A 19,819-nucleotide genomic window follows, 5' to 3' on the forward strand; every position below is an offset into this window, starting at 1 on the left:
AGCCCCCCACCTTCATAGCCTTCCCCTCCCCCCCTCTCAGTCCGTCCTCCCCCTCATAAATACGCACTGATCGTGTGTGCGAAAGACAAGACATAATCTGTGTTCATTTTTACCAAGATGAGTTAAGATTGGCCAATACGCATACTGAATGAATTGTAGAAATTATACAAAATAAAGGTATGAAAATAGGTTGGATATACTTCTGTGGTTGTTTTAGAAGAAGCGTTTATTATTTATAATGGTATATGATGCTTCTTGATAAATGATAACTTTTGGAAAGTTGTACATATGACTAGCAAATTTCATAAATGAAAATGCTTCGTGAAATAAATAAATGAATAAATAAAGAACTGTTTTTGTAGTTAGTCGTTCAAAGTCTCGCGAGAATCCTCAGCTTCTACTCTGAAAGCGAAGAAAAAGATGAAGAAGAAGAAGAAGAAGAAGAAAAGAAGAGAAGTGAAGAATAAAGAGATAAAATCGGCACGCTTGGCAGTGACTGATGTAGTACAACTCACCTGCGCTGGCGTGCCTGAGGCCAAACGTGTTGTGGGAAAAATGTGATACTAGACTGCAGATGTGGCAGCGAATCAAAACAGATGGGTTGTATAATAATAATAAGAAAGAAAAAACCAAGAAGGAGAGATATATAGTCAGTGAAGTTCTCGAACTGAGAACGTTATACCGAGTGATAAAGTACGGACAATTCACCTCCTGAGTGTGATGTGGTCCATTGTGTAAGTACTGGATCACCGTGGATCACTGAAACTATAATCACGTCGGGGAGAGAGAAAGAGAGAGAGATCAGGCGCTGATGGACTCTGTGGTGGGTTGGTTACTCTATAGTGGTCCCTATTAATATATTTTGATTGCACATTCATTCTTTTCCTCCCTTTATTCATGATTATTGTACATGCTGATATGGCAAGACATGCTATTCAGTCCTTATTGATTAATATTCTAAGTCCATGTTATTTTCTCCCCACCTCCCCATCTCCAAGTCCTTCCCTTCCTTGTATAATTTGTGGTGTTCCCAACCTGGTGTCATTGTTTAATAAGTCTAACTGTTCTCTTTCGTCTACCTACACAATATTCCTTAAAAAAATTCCGTTTATTTGTGTGTGTGTTTCTTTGTGTATCTAATACTGTATTCTAGTGTTTTATCCTAATTTCCACTCTTCCTCTCCCCGCCACTTTCCCACCCAGTACAACAGAAAATTTGGAATTGTTCTAAATTTCATTAAAGAATTACTTCTCCCTTCCCTCCCCCTTCTTCCCGTTTTCTGTCATTTATTCATTGTAGATCTTCCACTTGATTACCACCCCTGCCCCCTCCAATATATCGCCTCCCTTTTTTACCCCTCCCCCCCTACCTCCATATCTAGAGCTCTCCTTTCTTCACCATGTAGCCGTAAGATGCACACTACGAAATAAACTATGTTGTTACGGAAGTGCCTCTTATTCCCTCCTCTCAGTACCAACTAGAAATGCCACAGGAAGCCACTGATGTCCAAGGGGGGACAGTGGCTCACCTATTGGGGACAAAGCCCCCTCCCCCTAATCTCACCCGTCAGTCTGGGTGCAGACCCGCTCCCACAAGTGGAGGAATAACTCAGGACCATGCAAGGGATGTCATTATTTGCACAACGTTTCGCTCATTCAAGCACTCGATCAAGCTCGAGTGAGCAAAACGTTGTGACAATAACGACTTCATCCTTCCATGGTACTTTTCATGTCTTACTTGTCGGCAGTTGCCTTTCTCTTTCAAGTGAAGGAATGCCACAAAGAAAATGATAATCGCTGGCTTGAGTTTCACAGCCCCAAAATAGTCGGCAACGTTCCTCGGGTCCATCTATAGATCTCTTTGAAAAGAAGCATAACACTGATGTTTGTGTTCCATTAGCGTGGGTCTGTATTTACGTCCCCGGATGGTAGAAGGGAGAGAAGTAGAGTGGGAACAGTTGCCGGCTGTCAGGTCTCCTTTTGTGAAATATCCAACAAAAGTTAAATTCTTGGGCCCGACCCGGAGACCGGGTGTCAGCTCCTTGAGGCTGCACCTCCATGGAGGTAAGGGTGTTTGTGGGCTTTGGAAACGTGCGATGGGGAGACGATTCACTCTGATGTCCGCCTTGGAGGATAACCACTAGCATGTATCCACTATTAGTCCCTGTAACCACACAAGAGGATATTTTGTCAGTAATACCCAGCGCTTCTATCCTTGGGGACAATATCGCACCAAAAGTGTGTTTGTCACAAAAGTGGTAAAGGATTGATTTATCTCAGGTAACAGATTGGAGGAATAGTAGTAGTTAAAAGTGATCAGCATTTTTTTAGACGACTCTCCAATCATAATAGAGTACTGCGTGACTCTGGTCCGAAAGGATGTCACTAAAATCCTTAAGATACCGACAGTATAAAATACGCAGGCAATAACCTAGACAATGTCCCACAAGAAAGGTAAGGTCTGAAAATACAATTAATTATATCAGTATTAAACGTATCTATAGTATGAGTACCAAAACTATGAGAATCAACACTTGATGTAGGCTACTATTATAATGTTGCTATGGATTCTAGCACTAGATTTCATTGTAGGGGTGCTAGTACATAACTAGCACTAGGATTCTGGCTCTGGAAATAGGACAGTGGCGCGAGATTGTCCATAAGGATAGAAACGCTGGTAAACTACAGTCCATAAAAATAACAATCCTGCACTGGAACAAGCGGTAAGGCTGCCGATTTATGCAAGAGATGGTCACCACAAAGGAAAAATTTTCAGAAATCAACATAAAGATGGCCATCGGTAGGGGGACGACACCGGACCCCCTGGAAATAGCAAAGAACCCCTCGTGTTAATTAATCTACAGCAAGTCTTCAAGGCTGGGAATGGCACCCTTACAAGGTAGGTCCGAGGTAGCTGGGCTCAAAATTGGGGCGTGGCTACATGAACATGAACACTATCGTCTCAGCGGGCCAGTTTTGGGTCGAACTGTCCTCGAGTAAGATCCTCAAGAGACCTGACGGTCATCGACTTGTGCACGGGAGAGGTGCACCATCGGACCATATCATGAAAAAAAAAATCACGAACGAAACTTGTGAACATCAGAATTTGCGTCGACTTACCCACAGCTTTCCCCTGAAGGAGATAGGGTGCAATCACGAGGGACCCTCAAGGTAAGTATGAGGTACAAGGTAGCTGGGACAAAGGTTTAATTCCCATCTGGTGGGTGTTCAGGTGGGGAAGGTGGGGGGGTGACGTTCTTAAACTGCGGGAATGTTGGGACGTCACGTCAGAGGGTTTGTTGCGAGGTGGTCACGGTTCGGAGAGAAGATTCGCCTTTTGATTGAAATGCGGAGAGAAGATAAGGATGTTGCTGCCGATTCTCCTAAGACAAGGTATGATAAAATCGTTGTGTAAAGGTAGGGAAATTGAGAAAAGAGGTTAGTGTGAGGGGTTGAATAGGTAGGGCATTTAAGTAAAATGCCCGACTGACCCCACCCCACCCCACCCTCCCGTAAGGGCAGATGGAGAAGGGGGTTGTCGTCAGCAGTCACAAACTATGTGTAAAACAAGACTCCTTTTGTTAGTTGAAACATGTCAGTATTGAACACTTCCATACCACCTATGTAAACATGTTGTTAATGACGAAAAATGTAAAACATGCAAGCGTTTTCTCTTCCATATTCTCTTGCCTTAAGACCAGTTTTTGAGCACCTCTATAGTTTATTCAGATGTAGCATTTGATATGCAATTCCTCAAATATTGCACTCCCGAATCGATATTATAGGTGTAATTTCCACTCCCTCAGTAGTTTTTTATATTTAATAAGCACTCCCATTCAATTATTTGCACTCCCTCAGTCAACGTAATGATAAGCAACTAACCTAACCCAACCCAACCTAACCTAACCTAAATAAACCTAACCTAACTTAACCTAACCTAAATAAACCTAACCCTACTTAACCTAACCTAAACCAACTTAACCTAACCATACCTAACCCAACCTAGCACAGCATAACCTAATCTAACCCAACCTAACCTAACCTAAACTAACCTTATCTAACTTAACCTAACCTAATCTAACCTAACCCAACCTAAACTAATCTAACTTTATCTAACCTAACTTTGCTTAACCTAACCTAACATAACATAACATAACATAACTGTGAGTCCAGAGCAGCGCAGCCACGCTGGGAAGTTTGTTTTATGTTTTAGTTGTCGGAATTATGTTCGTGTAGGTGGCTGCCAGCAAATGAGACTTATTCATTGTAGCGATTCCAAAGGTGTCCGGTTTATATATTCATAAATATATGTTAATTATTCCTAATTTTCAGTTAATAATCGTGGAATTGTTTACTTAATGATTTGTACATCAATTTACGAATGATAAACATTGTTAATCTTTGTATTTTGGAATCGATTATGTTCGATGCGGATTGGAAGGTTATACACATGCACTTGTATCACTGGACGCTGTGTAGGTGGTAGGGGGTGTTGGGACTTTTACCGAAGTGGAGTTGGGGAATTGGTGGAGAAATGTAAATATTTGGAAGTTTGTTGGCTATAGTTTTGGGTCCCATATACCTGGGAACCATAAAATAGCGGTAACCATGAGTATTGTATAATGCCTGATTGATATGCACTGTTACTTTGAATTACTTTCTTATACATCACGGTATTTATGTATAAAATTATGTTAAATTATTGTATTCTAATGTAACCACTTCTTGTATAAGAAACCGCATCCAAGCTACGATGTAAATAAATGTAATAGCCAGCGGAGCGAGTTTCTTTTTTTTTCCTAGGAGTACCCACATTTTCACTATCGTGTGTAAGAAGCTGGCTTGTGACTTCGACTATCTTTGTTGTCATCAGTGAGTGTCAGTATGTTCAGTTTCGAGTCTGGTGATCTGAGCCTCGTAACCTGGGTTATTGTCTCCACTGTAGACTCGATCGAGTTGCAGTTGTATGGAGTCGTCATGTACATGTAACTTCGAGTATTGTCGATGTCGTTAGTGAGTGACAGCACGTCGAACTTCCAGTCTGGAGCTGAGCCCCGTAACCAGGGCCATCATCTCCACAACAGACTCGACCGAGTTGTAGTTGTGCGGAGTCGTCTTGTAATTTCGACTATCGTCGTTGTCAACAGTGAGTAGTAGCTGTCGTTGGTGGAAGTATAATTTATGTTTATAACTAATTTGATACTCATCATATTTCCATTTTGCATATGGTATATTTTGGCTATAGTTTAATGAAAATCTAAATGATCAATTATGGAAAGAATTACCGTATTTCAACTGAGAATAAATCAAGAAAATAATTGACTATTGGTGAAAAGAAGGCAGAATTATTTAGCTTGTTTGGATCATCAGTGGAAACAGAAGGCAAACGTTTAGATGATGTAATAAATGAAATAGTAAGAAAGGAAGAGGAATTGCCAATAGCAGGGGTGGACGAGTCAGAGACTGAACAGTTGGGTGTTGTACAGGATAATGATTTAACAGATACGATGGATAGTGTCTCATAAATATCGCATAGGTCTCAAAGGTCTATGACAACGTTTCCCAAACTTCTCTCGTACGTGAACCCTTTTAATTGTACCAAACCTACCATGACCTCCAACTTTATAAGGCTTCTGAAAACATACTAAATTTTACTATCGCAGATACATCTTAAAATGTGAAAGATTAACCAAAGCAGAGAGAGCGATAAAAAGTATTAATGTTTATTAACAAGGATTTATCTAATCATGTATCTTCATGAGAAGGATTTTTTTGACAAGCAAGTCGATACGGGATCTGTGTGGCTGAATGCATACATAGTTGGACCCTCCATGACACTCAGGAAAAGGTTCATGACCCTTTTGGGAGTCATGATCCGCAGCGAGCGGAAGCACTTGAAGAACGAGCATTATTGAAATTAGAAGCTTGACTTCAATCGTAGAAAAATGATGGAAACTATCATCAGAGATGCTATCGAACATCATTTAGAAAGTAACTGTTTGATAAATGATAGCATGGTTTCAGACGGAAACGTTCTTGCGTGACTAATTTACTCGAATTCTACAACACAGTTATCTCGAATTATGACAAAAGAAACAATATAGATTTAATATATCTAGATTTTGCAAAAGCTTTTGATACCGTCCCACACGAAAGACTACTTACTAAATTAGCTTCACACGGAGTAAGTGTAGCTTATTAACTTGGATTAGTAATTGGTTGAATGATCGAAAACAGAGAGTTGTTCTAAATGGCAAAACTTCTAGATGGAAAAATGTTACGAGTGGAGTTCCTCAGGGTTCCGTTCTTGGGCCACTTCTATTCATAGTATATATAAATGATACAGACCACGGACTGAAATCTATTGTCTCCAAATTTGCTGATAATACAAAAATGTGCGGAATGGCAAATGATCACTTAAACCAATTAGATATTTAAGAAGATTTAGATAAACTGCAGCAACGGTGTGAAAAGTGGCTAATGAAATTTAACACAAGTAAATGCAAGGTAATGCACATAGGTAAAAATAACAGTAGGTACGATTACAAGTTATTTGGAAATTCGTTAACAAAAGTGGATAGTGAAAAGGATCTCGGCGTAATTATCAGTAACGATCTCAAACCATCTAAGCAGTGTTTTTCAGCCTCTGAGAAAGCAAATAAGATTCTAGGACTGATTGCACAATCTTTTGACTTCAAAAGTACATCTCTCATTAACAAGCTATATAAATCGTTAGTTCGTTCACATTTGGAATATGCTGTTTACGTACGGTCACCGAATCTCATTAAAGACATTGAAAGATAGGAAAAAGTACAACGGCGAGCCACGAAACTGATTCCAAATATCAAAAATAAATCATACGAAAATCGACTAAAACATATGAATCTGTTTTCCCTAAAAAAGCGTATACTCAGAGGTGACTTGATACAGGTCTTTAAGATTCTAAAGGGAATTGACAACATCAAAAGTGACAAAATTTTCACACTGAATGAGAATCAGACAAAAAATAATGGTCTCAAACTGTCGGGAAATGGATTTAATTTGGAAGTGGGTAGAAACAACTTCGCCAACCGTGTAGTTAATGAATGGAATAAAATTCCTACAGAGGCAGTGCAATGTAGTTCAGTTCGAAGTTTTAAGATTAGTTTAAATAAACACTTAAGCAAGATGCTGTAATGCCTGCCATTTAATTTATTTATTTGTTTGTTATTATTTGTCTGTTATTATTTTATTCATTTGTTTATCTATTTTTTATTTTTTCATCCGGCCTAGCTATGAACCAAAGGAATCCTGCTAGCATGCTCCTTTGTAATCCTTTGAAATTGCAAGCTATACAAGCAATGGAGAATAGAGAAAGAAATCAAACAAGAAAGGGACGAAATAGAATTAAAGATTAGATTAGCTATGGCAAATGCCAAGATAGAATCAGAACAAGTGCAATTGGAGGAAAACTTAAAACAGAAATAAAAATTAAGTATAGGAATTAATGCAATTGTAAAAAATAATGCAAAAGGTAGCTGCCAGCAAGTGTGACGCAATCATTGTAGCAATTCCAAAGGTATCTGGTTTTTATATACATACATATATCTTAATTATTCGTAACTTGCAGTTAATAATTGTGTATCTTTTAAATAATTTGTACATCAATTCACAAATAATAAACTTTGTTAATCTTTATAATTTGGAATCGGCTATGCTCGATGTGGATTGGAAGGTTGCATACGTGCACTGGACTCTGTGGAGGTAATAGGAGGTCTTGGGAGTTTTACCGAAGTGGAGTTGTACAATTGGTGGAGAACCGTAAATATTTAGAAGTTTGTTGGCTATAGTTTTGGGCCCCTTGTATCTGGGAACCATATGATTGTAGATGTGTAGTTCTATCTACAAAATTAGGAGGCACAAGTCTGAGTGATGGAGGAGCAAAGGCTGAGAGGTGTCTTATCTTTACTGATTCCAGTATTCTTTCTGGTTTCTACATACAATACAACCTCCGGAGTAACCTCGGGGGGGATGCCAGAATTTACATATGTACAAGGGTTACCATATTCACATTGGGAAAAATATAATAAAAAGGTTCGTCGTGTTGGTTTGGAGCGACGAAATTATTATTATTATTTTTTTTTTTTTTTTTATTGAACACAAGAAGTACATCTTGCTTGGGCCTCTACCCATTACTCCTAGAAGGCATACTAGTATGCCTGTTACAATGAAAACTATGTGTGTAATTGATTAGAAATATACAAATGATTTCGTCGCTGCACGGTCCTGGTCGGTCCCCACGGTCTAGCCGACGTGTCCTATATGTCCGTTGCGTCCCATCCGGTCCAGCCGACGTGGATAATTTCCTGCACCCGTCGCGTCCCATCCGGTCCGGTCCAAGGCATCATACGCAGTTACCTAAGTGAAAAAGGAGAAGGTATTAGTCCTTTGGCTTGAATTGTTATGGTGAGCTATAAGTCAATATATCAGGCGAGTACAGTTAAGAATCCATCCGTATCCTCTGGGGCTGGCACTTGAAGGAGACTTCCCAGCCGAAGTGGTTGGTATCCTTTGCACCCGTCGCGTCTCATCCGGTCGGTCCAAGGCATCCTGCGCAGTTACCTAGGTGAGAAAAAACAAAAAAAAAGGCATTAGTCCTTGGCTTAAGTTGTAATGTGTCATAAGTCAATAATCAGCAAGAGAGTACAGTCAAACAGAACCCATCCGTATCATCTGGGGGGCGGCACTTGAAGGAGGCGTCCCAGCTGATACGAGTTAAGTGTCATTGTCAGCCGAGGTCCTGGGGCCCGCACGCAGAAATCTGGTCGCTGGGCAAAGGGCCACATAATGATTTAGCCCGTTTGCCCCGTCCTCTCCACAGTGGATGCAGGCCTCCGGCTGTCCCGTCACCTCCGAGAAACATCGATACCCGAGGCGGAGGCGATGAAGGATGACTTCCTCCATCCTGGAGAGACGGACTCCAGGGGTCAGTCGCTCATACGCTGTGGCAACTTGATACCAGCGTGCTGACGGCCTCTGGGCTGCCAGGTTCCTATGTTTTTGCAGCTCCCTCTTGGCCATCGTTCTCGTTGCAATGGCCAAGATCTCAGTTCGGCTCGGGAGGACACCGATTCCGCCTTCCATGCCTCCTGTGGCCGCTCTTCTGGCCACCCTGTCTGCCGCTTCATTTCCCTGGATGCCGATGTGTCCCGGCACCCAGTTGAGGACGACCGATCTCCCTTGCTGACGGAGGGCCTTGAGCTGAAATAACAGCGAGGTCATTAGTTTTTTATGGTCATTATGATAAATCTTAGTTATTAATTGCAACAGAGCTAAACTATCTGTGTGCACAACTACATTATGTTGGTGCACACAGCGTCGTGACGCCATCACACTGATTCTGGCCGGTGGATTCTCCCAGGGGGGAGACTGCACATAACCTTCCACCGGCACATCCCTCCTCTTCTGAAGGATAAGGTCATGCAGGTGAAGGTCCCTTATGTGGTGTGCAACCCTCGCTGACCACCTCTTCTGCGGGAAGAGATCCGGATCTTGCTGGAGGGCGCTGATTAGCCTTCGCCGCAGGAACGAGTCATGTTCCCTCTGAATGACTCTTATGGCGAAGGCTACCACCAATCCTGAGATCCTCGCACTGATAGGCAGCAGTCCCGCCTCTTGCTGCATATTGGCGACCAGAGTCCAGCGCGGCGCGCCCAATATTACGCGCAGCGCCTGGTTCTGTACTGTCTCCAAGCCAGCCAACCGTGTTGCGGATAGACCAGCCAGAGCACTGCTGGCATAGTCTATCACCGGTCGAATTGCGCTGACGTAGAATGTCCGGAGGACAGCGCAGTTGGCACCTGCCTCTCTGGTCGCCAAGGACTTCAAAACGTTAATCCGGCTGAGGGCCCTTTCCCGGATGTAGGCCACTTCAGTCTGGAAGGACAGCCTGGAGTCAAGCCAGACACCAAGGTACATGTGCGTGCTGACCCACTCTACCTCATGTCCCTGCAGCAGAAGCCTGTCCCTCGGTGTCACGCTAGTGCCAAAACACATGGCTTTGGTCTTTGGTGGCGAGATCTTGAGGCCAAGCTCTTCGCATTTGGAGGAAATGCGGTCGAGGCACATTTGCGTCCTTCTGGCCTTGGTCCTTCTGCCTACTACCACCAGCGCGACATCGTCTGCGTATGATAAAAGGCGGCATCCTGTGGGTAGAGGGATGGCTATTAATTCAGTCATCAGCACGTTAAACAGGGTGGGACTGAGAACCCCACCCTGGGGTGTACCATTTTCCAGGGGGTGATAGCAGGACTCCACTCCCTGTAGACGGACTCTGGCAGTTCTATTGGAGAGGTAGTCCGCTATCCACTGTAACAGTTTCCCCTGTACTCCTCTGGCAGCCAGACTGTCCAGAATTGCAGCGGGACTGGCAAGCTCGAATGCCTTCTCTAGGTCAAAGAAGACGACCATGGCGTGACGTTGCTCCACATGGCTCAGAAGCGTTGCAATGCACTGAGCCGTGCCCACCCCTTTGGTGAAGCCATAGAGGTTCTCTTGTGGTGGTCCCAGTTTCCACAAAAGTCTTTGGAGAACCATCTTTTCCATGGTCTTCCCCAGGCAGCTCGTCAGGGAGATAGGACGATACTTTCCGGGCTCCCTGGGCTTGATGATAGGCACGATATCGGCCCTCTTCCAGTTGGACGGAAGTCTTCCACAGGACCAACTGCTGTTTACCACCTGGAGGAGTGCTTCTTCTCCAGCATCCCCCAGGTGTGCAACCATGGAGTACGTCACTAGGTCGCTCCCCGGAGCAGTGTCGGAGGATCTCTTACGTGAAGCTTGCAGCTCATGGATGGTGAATGGCGTGTCCATGTCACCCGGAGACCCCATGGCAGCTTATATCCTGGCCTCTCTTGGTTCACGCAGCATGGCCTGCCTCTGCTGCAGCTCGGCGGGTAGCGTGGCTGTGTGCGTGCGTCTGGCAAATTCTTGCGCCAGATTTTCTGGTGGGGTACGGCTGGTCGCTATGTGGAGTTTCCCCAAAGTTCCTTTAGCGTGGTGGACTCACTAAAGCTTTGGCACCATTCTAGCCACTTCTCGCTACGCACACGTCGAGCTGTCTCCTTGGCCTCTTCGACGGCACTCCGGAGGTTGGCCAGGTTAGCAGGGTTGTGGTGTCTACGCAGGATCTTTCGTAGACGGTTGACCCTGTGGTTGGCATCCTTGATCTCTTGGTTGTAGTACCAACCATCACGATGTCTCCTCCTGTTGAGGGCTTTCTTAGGTATTGCCTCCTCTGCCGCTGCATGAATAGCAGAGACCAGTGAGGCCTCCGCATCATCCAACTCACCCATGGCCAGAGCGTCGGTGACGACCTCGCGAGCCACTCTGTCCTTGAACAACGTCCAATTGGCCTTGCGCGGGTTCCACCTTCCTATTCTCTGGACCATTGGGGGTGGCGGGGCTACGGTGAGCGACATGTCTATTCCAAAATGATCACTCGTAGCTGTGTCGTTAATGCTCCACGACATCCGATGCAGCAATGAGGAGGAGACAAATGAGAGATCGAGCCTGCCATGTCGTACATGCGTCGGCGACCCGTCGTTCAGTAGGACCACACCCGGGCTGGTGTTCAGGATTTCATCAATGTGTCGCCCGGACGAGTTTGTAGGCGATACGGAGTGAAGAATGGGGTGGTGCGCATTAAAATCACCTGCGATGATGTACTGCCCGTCCTCCGCGACGGTGCTTACTTCCCCCAGGTCCAAGTGTCCACGCACCGGGGCCTTGTAAATGTTATACACATGGACCGTTTCATGGGGGAAGTGCAGTCGAACTGCGAGCACCTCCACATCTTCCCCACACTCTATTGGTGGGTCTACTCTTGAACATGGGATGGACGCATGGACAAGGGTCATACAACCTCTGCTTGTGTCCGTTTGGGGCGACACGAACACGTGGTATCCAGAGATCCTGATCTCTTCCTCTCCCACCAGGGTCTCTTGCAAGAGGATGACCTGTTATTCCTCCTGCCGTATGATGGCTTGCAGAAGTGACTGTTTCGCTCTGAATCCAAGGATATTCCATTGGAGGAAGCGAACAGTCTGGGTGGTCGAGCGCACTGTGGAAAATCTCGTTGTCTTCCGATGATTCCGCTGACGATGACGGGCTTGACGGCGAAGAAGAGCCCTCGCTGCTAACATCAGTGTCCGTATCCACCCCTTCGTTTCCCCTAGGTACGTCAGGGAATCCAGCCACAAACGCTGCGCCACCTGCCTTAGAGAGGGTAACCTCTCGCCTCGTCTGGTACCGCTGGACTCGAACTGGGCCCTTAGGCAGTGTAGCCTTGACCGCGGCTCCTGCGGTACTCTTGGTACCTCCTTTGCCTTTTCGGGCCGGCTCGTCAGACGTTGGTGGCTCTGCGCGTACTGGTGAGGGCGCTGGATCCTCCTCGGGTGTCTGGACACTGGTCGAGGGCACTCCGGGAGGCCGCGCAGGAGATGGGATCATTAGAGAGCTTTCGGTCACCTGGGTGGTACCTGGTGCAGCGGATGGAGACATGGAGGGCTTGGTGGCAGGTGAGCACTTCTTGATGGAGACCATCGCCTGCGCTATGTCCTTGAGGAAGCTCGTAGCTTCCCTGACCTGGTCTTCCGAGTTCCCCAGGTGGCGGGCCAGCGCAGCCGCGGCGACCATGACGAACTGCATCAGTTCGTCATCCTGAAAGGTGAGTAGCCGCGGAAGGGCTTGCGCCGGCTGCTGCTCCCTTTGGACAGGAGGTTCTGCCGGGGGGCTGCAATTCTTGGTTCCGTTATGGAACTGGGGCCGCTGAGGGAGCCCAGGGAACTCTGCCTCCGTTAGCGCAGGCGACGGTGTTGGATGCTGCTGACGTGGCTCCCTCGGTTGCCGAGGGTGTTTCCACACCGAGGGACGGAGCGGGGCCGGAATGTAGTCCTCTCTGGCCTTGTACACCTCCCTCGTAGCCTTGGTCTCGTCTCTGCGGACGCCGCAGGCAAGGCTCCAAGCGTGGTGGGTTTTGCCGCAGTTGGGGCACTTGGCCGTCATCTCCTCATTTTTCTTGTGCTTTGCAATGCACGTGTCGGTGGTATGTGGGCCACTACAGATGCCGCACTTAAACGAGCGTCTGCAGTGCCTTTGGTGGTGCCCATACTGCTGGCAGCGAAAGCACCTCATGGGGTCCGGCACAAAGGTGCGTAGTGGGAACGTGCCCCACATGCCCAGGTCCAGTTCCCTCAGTGCGGGCCCCCGGAGGGTAACCACAACCTGCCTGGTGTTCTCCTTCCTCCAGGTGCATCTTTCTGCACTGATCACCTGTGGATGCTCTTCGATGGCGTCCAGGGTATTGTCAGTTGACCAGCCCTGTAGCACCATCTTCGTTCCCTTCTCTGCTCCTTCCACCCTCTGGAGGTTTACCCTCCTACCACTGACCTCCTTTAGGTTGGCAAGGGCAGAAGTGGCGGCCTCATCCTTAGGAGTGATGAGAATCTCTCCGGTTGGCAGGTACTTGAAGGAAATGTTCCAATTGCTATGCTGTTTCTCGATTTCTCGAGAAAGCGCATAGGCTGACTGGAAGCCTTCTGGATTCTTTGGAATCTTGTAGCCTGTGGTGACCAAAGTGGGCGACGCTCTCTTGGCCCTTACCGCTTGCTCGCTGGGGGTCTGGACCCGTCTCTCCTGCCCATCTCCAGAGCGCATAGCGCGCTCTTTCTTCTTGCTCTTCTTTTGGCCAGCAGTCACCCAGCCTCCTTCACCGTCATCGCCCGTTTCTGAAGTGCGCGTGGATTCCTCCATTCTTGCTGTAGCTGGTAACAGAGGAAACGAGGGATCGAGACAGGATGAGTAGGCGGGAAAGCGGAAGGGTGATTGGGGAGGCGGAGGAGGGAGAGGTGGGGAGAGGGAGAGGAGGGAGTGATAGGGGAGGAGGGATAGTGAAGAAGTGAGAAAGGAAGAAGTAAGGGTGAGCGTGAGGGAGAGGGTGGTAAAAGAGGGGGGAAGTAGAGTGATAGGTGTAGTGGAAGGAGGAAGGGAGTTGGAGGGTGAGTGGCGGAGGGCAAGGATGGAGGAGCAGGGGAGGAGAGTGAGAATGTGGGTTAGGAGAGGACGGGTGGAGGAGGAGGGAGATGGTAAGAAGAAAGGGTGTGGGCAGGAGGGGTTAGGGAGGAGGAGGAAGTTGTGAGCGGGAGAAGTAGGAGATGGAGGAGCGAAGTGGAGATAGGCGGAGGAGGGAGAAGAGTAGAGTGAGGGTGGAGGAAGAGGGAAAATGGAGGGGGAGGTGGTATGGAGGTAGGGAGATGAGGGTTATGAGAGGGAAAGGGGAAAGGGGAGAGGAAAAGAGAGAAAAAAAAGGAAAAGGGAAAGAAGGGAAGAGGGGAAAATAGCACTACACTACATCGTGTTTAAAACCGCAACTTTATACTAGTACGTAGCATTATAAATCATGACACTTTATGCTACCACAATAGTCACCGCACTGATATTGTTTGCACTACACTTTTTCCGAAATATAATAACTGCACTTGTTCGGAAATATAATAGCTACACTTTTAATACTTAGTATAGTACTTAGTCACTGCACTTTTACGAAAGTACGATAAGGAGAGACTTAATATCGCACTTAGTCACTGCACTTTCACGAAAGACGAAAGAACACTACACTACACCGCAATTAGTACTTGTGCGTAGCATTATAATCAATATTGCACTTAATGCTACCACTTATTTCGAAATATACTAAATACACCTCCTATTGCTTACACTTAATATCGGAAGTATAGTAACTATACTTCTAACACCGTACTTTTTACACAGAACACTTCACTACACTACAGTATACTTTTAGCACCGCACTGCACTTTTCCAGACGTAATATTTATGCTTCTAGCACCGCACTTTTCACACAGAAAAACTTCACTACACTATACTTTTAACACCGCACTCGGAATTATAATATCACTTAATCCCTTCAATTGCACTTTTTCGGAAGTATAATAATTATACTTCTAACACCGCACTGTTCACACGCTTAATTTTAACCACAAAAACTCTTCAAGAGTTTCACTTTACCACTACACAACGAGGCGGAGCACTCCGCAGACGAGCGAAACGACGTTGACCGACTGCTGGTTTCAATTCACCACTACGCAACGAGGCGGACCACTCCGCAGACGAGCGCAACGACGTTGACCGACTGCTGATCCACGGTGGCCGGAGGTCTAGACGAACGTACACTTAATATCGGAAGTATAGTAACTATACTTCTAACGCCGTACTTTTTACACAGAACACTTCACTACACTATACTTTTAGCACCGCACTTAATATCGGAAATTATTTCACACCGAACACTTCACAAAAAAAAAAAAAAAAATCACTACACTATACTTTTAACACCGCACTCGGAATTATAATATCACTTAATCCCTTCAATTGCACTTTTTCGGAAGTATAATAATTATACTTCTAACACCGCACTGTTCACACGCTTAATTTTAACCACAAAAACTCTCCAAGAGTTTCACTTTACCACTACACAACGAGGCGGAGCACTCCGCAGACGAGCGAAACGACGTTGACCGACTGCTGGTTTCAATTCACCACTACGCAACGAGTCGGACCACTCCGCAGACGAGCGAAACGACGTTGACCGACTGCTGATCCACGGTGGCCGGAGGTCTAGACGAGCGTGGCGATAGAATCCAAGTTCCTGCTAAGCAGGAAGTATCCCACGAGGGAAATGTTCACTTGTCGAAACAGCGACGACGAACTCCCACGAGGGAGATGCTTACTAGGCGAAAGCGGAGCGACGAAAGAGGCGCTAGACAGTCGCGCTCTTCTCAATGTAGTCGAGAAACGCGAGATCCTTTGAACCGCGCCACTTCAGTTGTTGACAAGAAAGCGCGAGGTCTGTTCTGTACAGGCGTCCGGGGCGTTGGCTGTAAGGTCTGGTCCTCGGGACACTAGGAACAATAGATTGTCCCTTGGGAGATCTGGAGGACAATAGATGGTCTCTGGAGAGTTGGTTGGAAGACGTTGGAGAGACATCGAAGGGGTTGATAACAGAGACTCGGCCAGCTATCCCCACTGCCCCACATGAAGTTGGTACTCATGAAAGATAAGAAACAAAACAAAGCCTTTTGCAGAACCTTGGCATGAAGGTAAATGCACATAATGATGGAATAACGGCGATATCGGGAAATACTTATGAATGTAGACTTGATTGTATGAGCATGCGGAAGTTGATATTATTTCCTTTCACCTAGACAAAAATATACATTTATGAAGTTCTCGCTCGATTGAGAAGATTATAGCGAGGAGGAAGAACTGGAGGTTTTGGTGGAGAGGAGTGGTGATGGTCCTCTATTTCAAGGGTGGTGTGAGTTTGTGAGGGGACAGTCTCTATGTCGAGGCCACGGGGGGCTCTTTTGATATGATCTTTGTGCAAGGCGGTCTCCGTAATATCGTGCAAACTAAGCGTTTTGACTTTGTTCTTTGACACATGTCTAACGATACGATAGGGTCCAGAGAATTTAGGGGAAAGCTTTGAGGTGAGGATGTGGAGGGTGTAAACAATATCTCCAATTTGAAAGGTACAAGCTCTGGCTAATTTGAAAAGCTTATTGAATTTTGCTACTTTGACTTTGACATAATCATTGAAATTGTAAATGGGAGGTAATTCTGAAAGATCATATGGGAGGTTTTTGTCCAACCCAAAGAGGACAAATTTAGAAGATTCCGATATTGACCTGTTAATGGAACTATTTATACAAGCTTGAATCATAGGGACATGTTCATCCTAAGAAGGGTGATGATCAGAAGCAAGATGTCCAAGAACATTAAGAATTTTTTTTATTCTGGAGTTAAACTAAGCCATTTAAACTAGGATGATAAGCAATAGTGGTGTATTTTTATAAGTAATTACAAATGTGCGAAAAAATCTCATTGTTGAATTCAGTCCCATTGTCAGAAATCAGAGTTTTGGGTGTAGTAAAGGGGCATATGAGTTTGTCAATAAGCATCTTTGGTACTTGTGCTGCCTTGTCTGGTGTGGTGTAGTGTTTTAAGGTGCCCTAGGATAGGATACCACCAGGGTGCCGTAGTGTCGTAGCATACCCGACCACCGGTGACGCTTCCAATACAAGGACTCTTTGTTACGGTCGACAAGGCCTCATTCATATGGCCACAAGGCCTCATTCATATGTGTACGAGGCGTGGCCTCGTCTCACTGCGCAGCTGTTGGTGGGAATCTATATTTTTTTTTTCTATAATTACGAGTTAAGTCATTAAATTGTTCCTATAATTATATATATATATATATATATATATGTATACATATGTATATATATATATATATATATATTTATATGTATATATATATATATATGTGTATATATATAATATATATATATGTGTGTGTGTGTGTGTGTGTGTGTGTGTGTGTGTGTGTGTGTGTGTGTGTGTGTGTTCACCTAGTTGTATTTACCTAGTTATATTTTACGGGAAGGGGAGCTATGCTCGTGGTGTCCCGTCTTCATATCTCATTTCATCTAAACTGTTTTTAAATTCATGTATTGTTTTTGCACACACCATTTTTTCGTCCAACTTGTTCCAGATGTCTATTACTTTGTGGGGAAAGCTGTTCTTTTTCAGGTCCCTTCTATAACTGTGTTTCTTGATTTTCTTTCCGTGTCCTCTTGTATTTCTATTATCCCATTTTATTAGATCCTCTCTATCAATAGTTTCTATGCCTTTCATGATTCTATAAATAGTTATCAAGTCTCCTCTCTATCTTCTTTGTTCTAATGTCTGTAGTACAAGTTTTGTTAGTCTCTCTTTATATGATAGTTCTGAGAGTGTTGGTGCTAGTTTTATAATTGCTCTTTGTATTCTTTGAAGTTTTGTTATACATTTTTTGTACTTGGTGACCACATCGTCGCTGTATATTCCAGTCTTGGTCTTATCAAGGTAACTAGTATTTTCTTCACCATTTCTTCGTCCGTGTGTGTGTGTGTGTGTGTGTGTGTGTGTGTGTGTGTGTGTGTGTGTGTGTGTGTGTGTGTGTGTGTGTGTGTGTGTGTGTGTGTTTAATTATGATTATACAAAAAAAGGACAAAGGATAATATTTACATAAATATGAGTTTGACGGTGTGAACCTATGTGAGCAGGGTCTCGTTCTGTTTTTTTTTTTTTTTTTTTTTTTTGCGGGGGGGGAGGAGAAAAGAAATTGTAGGTGCCTCGCTGAGTTGTAGAACTGGTAAAGGATGGTGTAGAGGGCTGGGTGACTACCAGTTATGTTAGCTGCAGGACCACAGGAGTCGTAGAAGCAGAGTGTCGTGAAGATAGCTGCCAAGCGATGTGTCAACTAGGCAGATGACCCTGGGATGTTGTAGAGGGTTGGGGACTACCTAGTTTCGTTGGCTGCGGGACCGCAGTAGTCGTAGAAGCGGAGTGTCGTGAAGATGGTTGCCAAGCGATGTGTGAGCTAGGCAGGTGACCCTGGGGTAATGCAAATCCTCTGCCAGGATTTGTTTGCGGCTCAATTGATGAGAAAAAATCTTCGTAGTATCGGGGTTAGGAGTTCCGCTAACGCGGGTGTTTTGATCGAACTGTTACACTCGTGCATACGGGGGACTGTTTTCATCGTATTACTCGTATGTCCACACAATGCTTTTAAAGCGAACTATAACCCAAAATCTATGTACACCAGGTCTAACCGTTTGAGCCGTTCTGCGCAGCTTCTGACGTCATCTGGATAGTTCCGTTTTCTCTTTGTGAAACACTGAAGAAAACTGTGAAACGCCAAGGAAGACTGGAACTATTATATTTTCCCCCCGTTATCTCTCTCTCTCTCTAGCTCATTGCTATTATCAGTGTGTGTGTGTGTGTGTGTGTGTGTGTGTGTGTGTGTGTGTGTGTGTGTGTGTGTGTGTGTGTGTGTGTGTGTGTGTGTGTGTGTGTGTGTGTGTGTGTGTATTTATATACTTGTATTTTACAGGAAGGGGACATATCGTCGAATTGAATTGAATTGAATTGAATTTTATTCGGATACAATCATACATACAATAAGTACAATACATATAAGACTCAATATTATACATAGTACATATAATTGTACATCCGAGGATGGCACAGAAAGTCAAGAGACTTATTTCCACTGTGGTCCTCATATAAAAACTAGGAAAAGATTGTCATAGTAAAAGCTAGGTTATAAGAAGTGTAAATTAGGATTATAAGAAGTGTAAATTAAACATATAAACTATTTTCTTCAGAAAGAACAGTGTCTAAAAGATAACATTTAACTGATTTTTTAAAACTGCTTTTAGATACAATTGATTGAATGTTGGTCGGTAAGGAGTTCCAAGCAATAGCACCAGTGTATTTGAACGTACTTTTCCCTAACGAACTATTAAACCTAGGTACAATAACAGATGACCTACTAGAACGAGTTCTCAGGGAACGAGCATTTCTAACAAGTGTAAAGGTATCTGACAAATAACTGGGGCAAGAGTCGTTTACAATTTGGTGAACATGATTAAGCTTTAACTGAACAACACGTTTCTCAACAGGTAACCAATTTAACAGTTTAAAATGCGTATAATCTAGATGAGTACGCGGATGGAGTTTCAAAACAGTCCTGATTAGTTTGTTTTGACATATTTGAAGATTACTCTTAGATTTTTTAGATAGGTTGCTATACCAGGAAGAACAAGCATAGTCAATATGACTATGCGTATAATCTAGATGAGTACGCGGATGGAGTTTCAAAACAGTCCTGATTAGTTTGTTTTGACATATTTGAATATTTCTCTTAGATTTTTTAGAT

The sequence above is a fragment of the Oratosquilla oratoria genome, chromosome 23 (genome assembly GCF_046742065.1).
Source record: "Oratosquilla oratoria isolate Oo_2021 chromosome 23, ASM4674206v1, whole genome shotgun sequence".
In the NCBI taxonomy this organism is placed as follows: Eukaryota; Metazoa; Arthropoda; class Malacostraca; order Stomatopoda; family Squillidae; genus Oratosquilla; species Oratosquilla oratoria.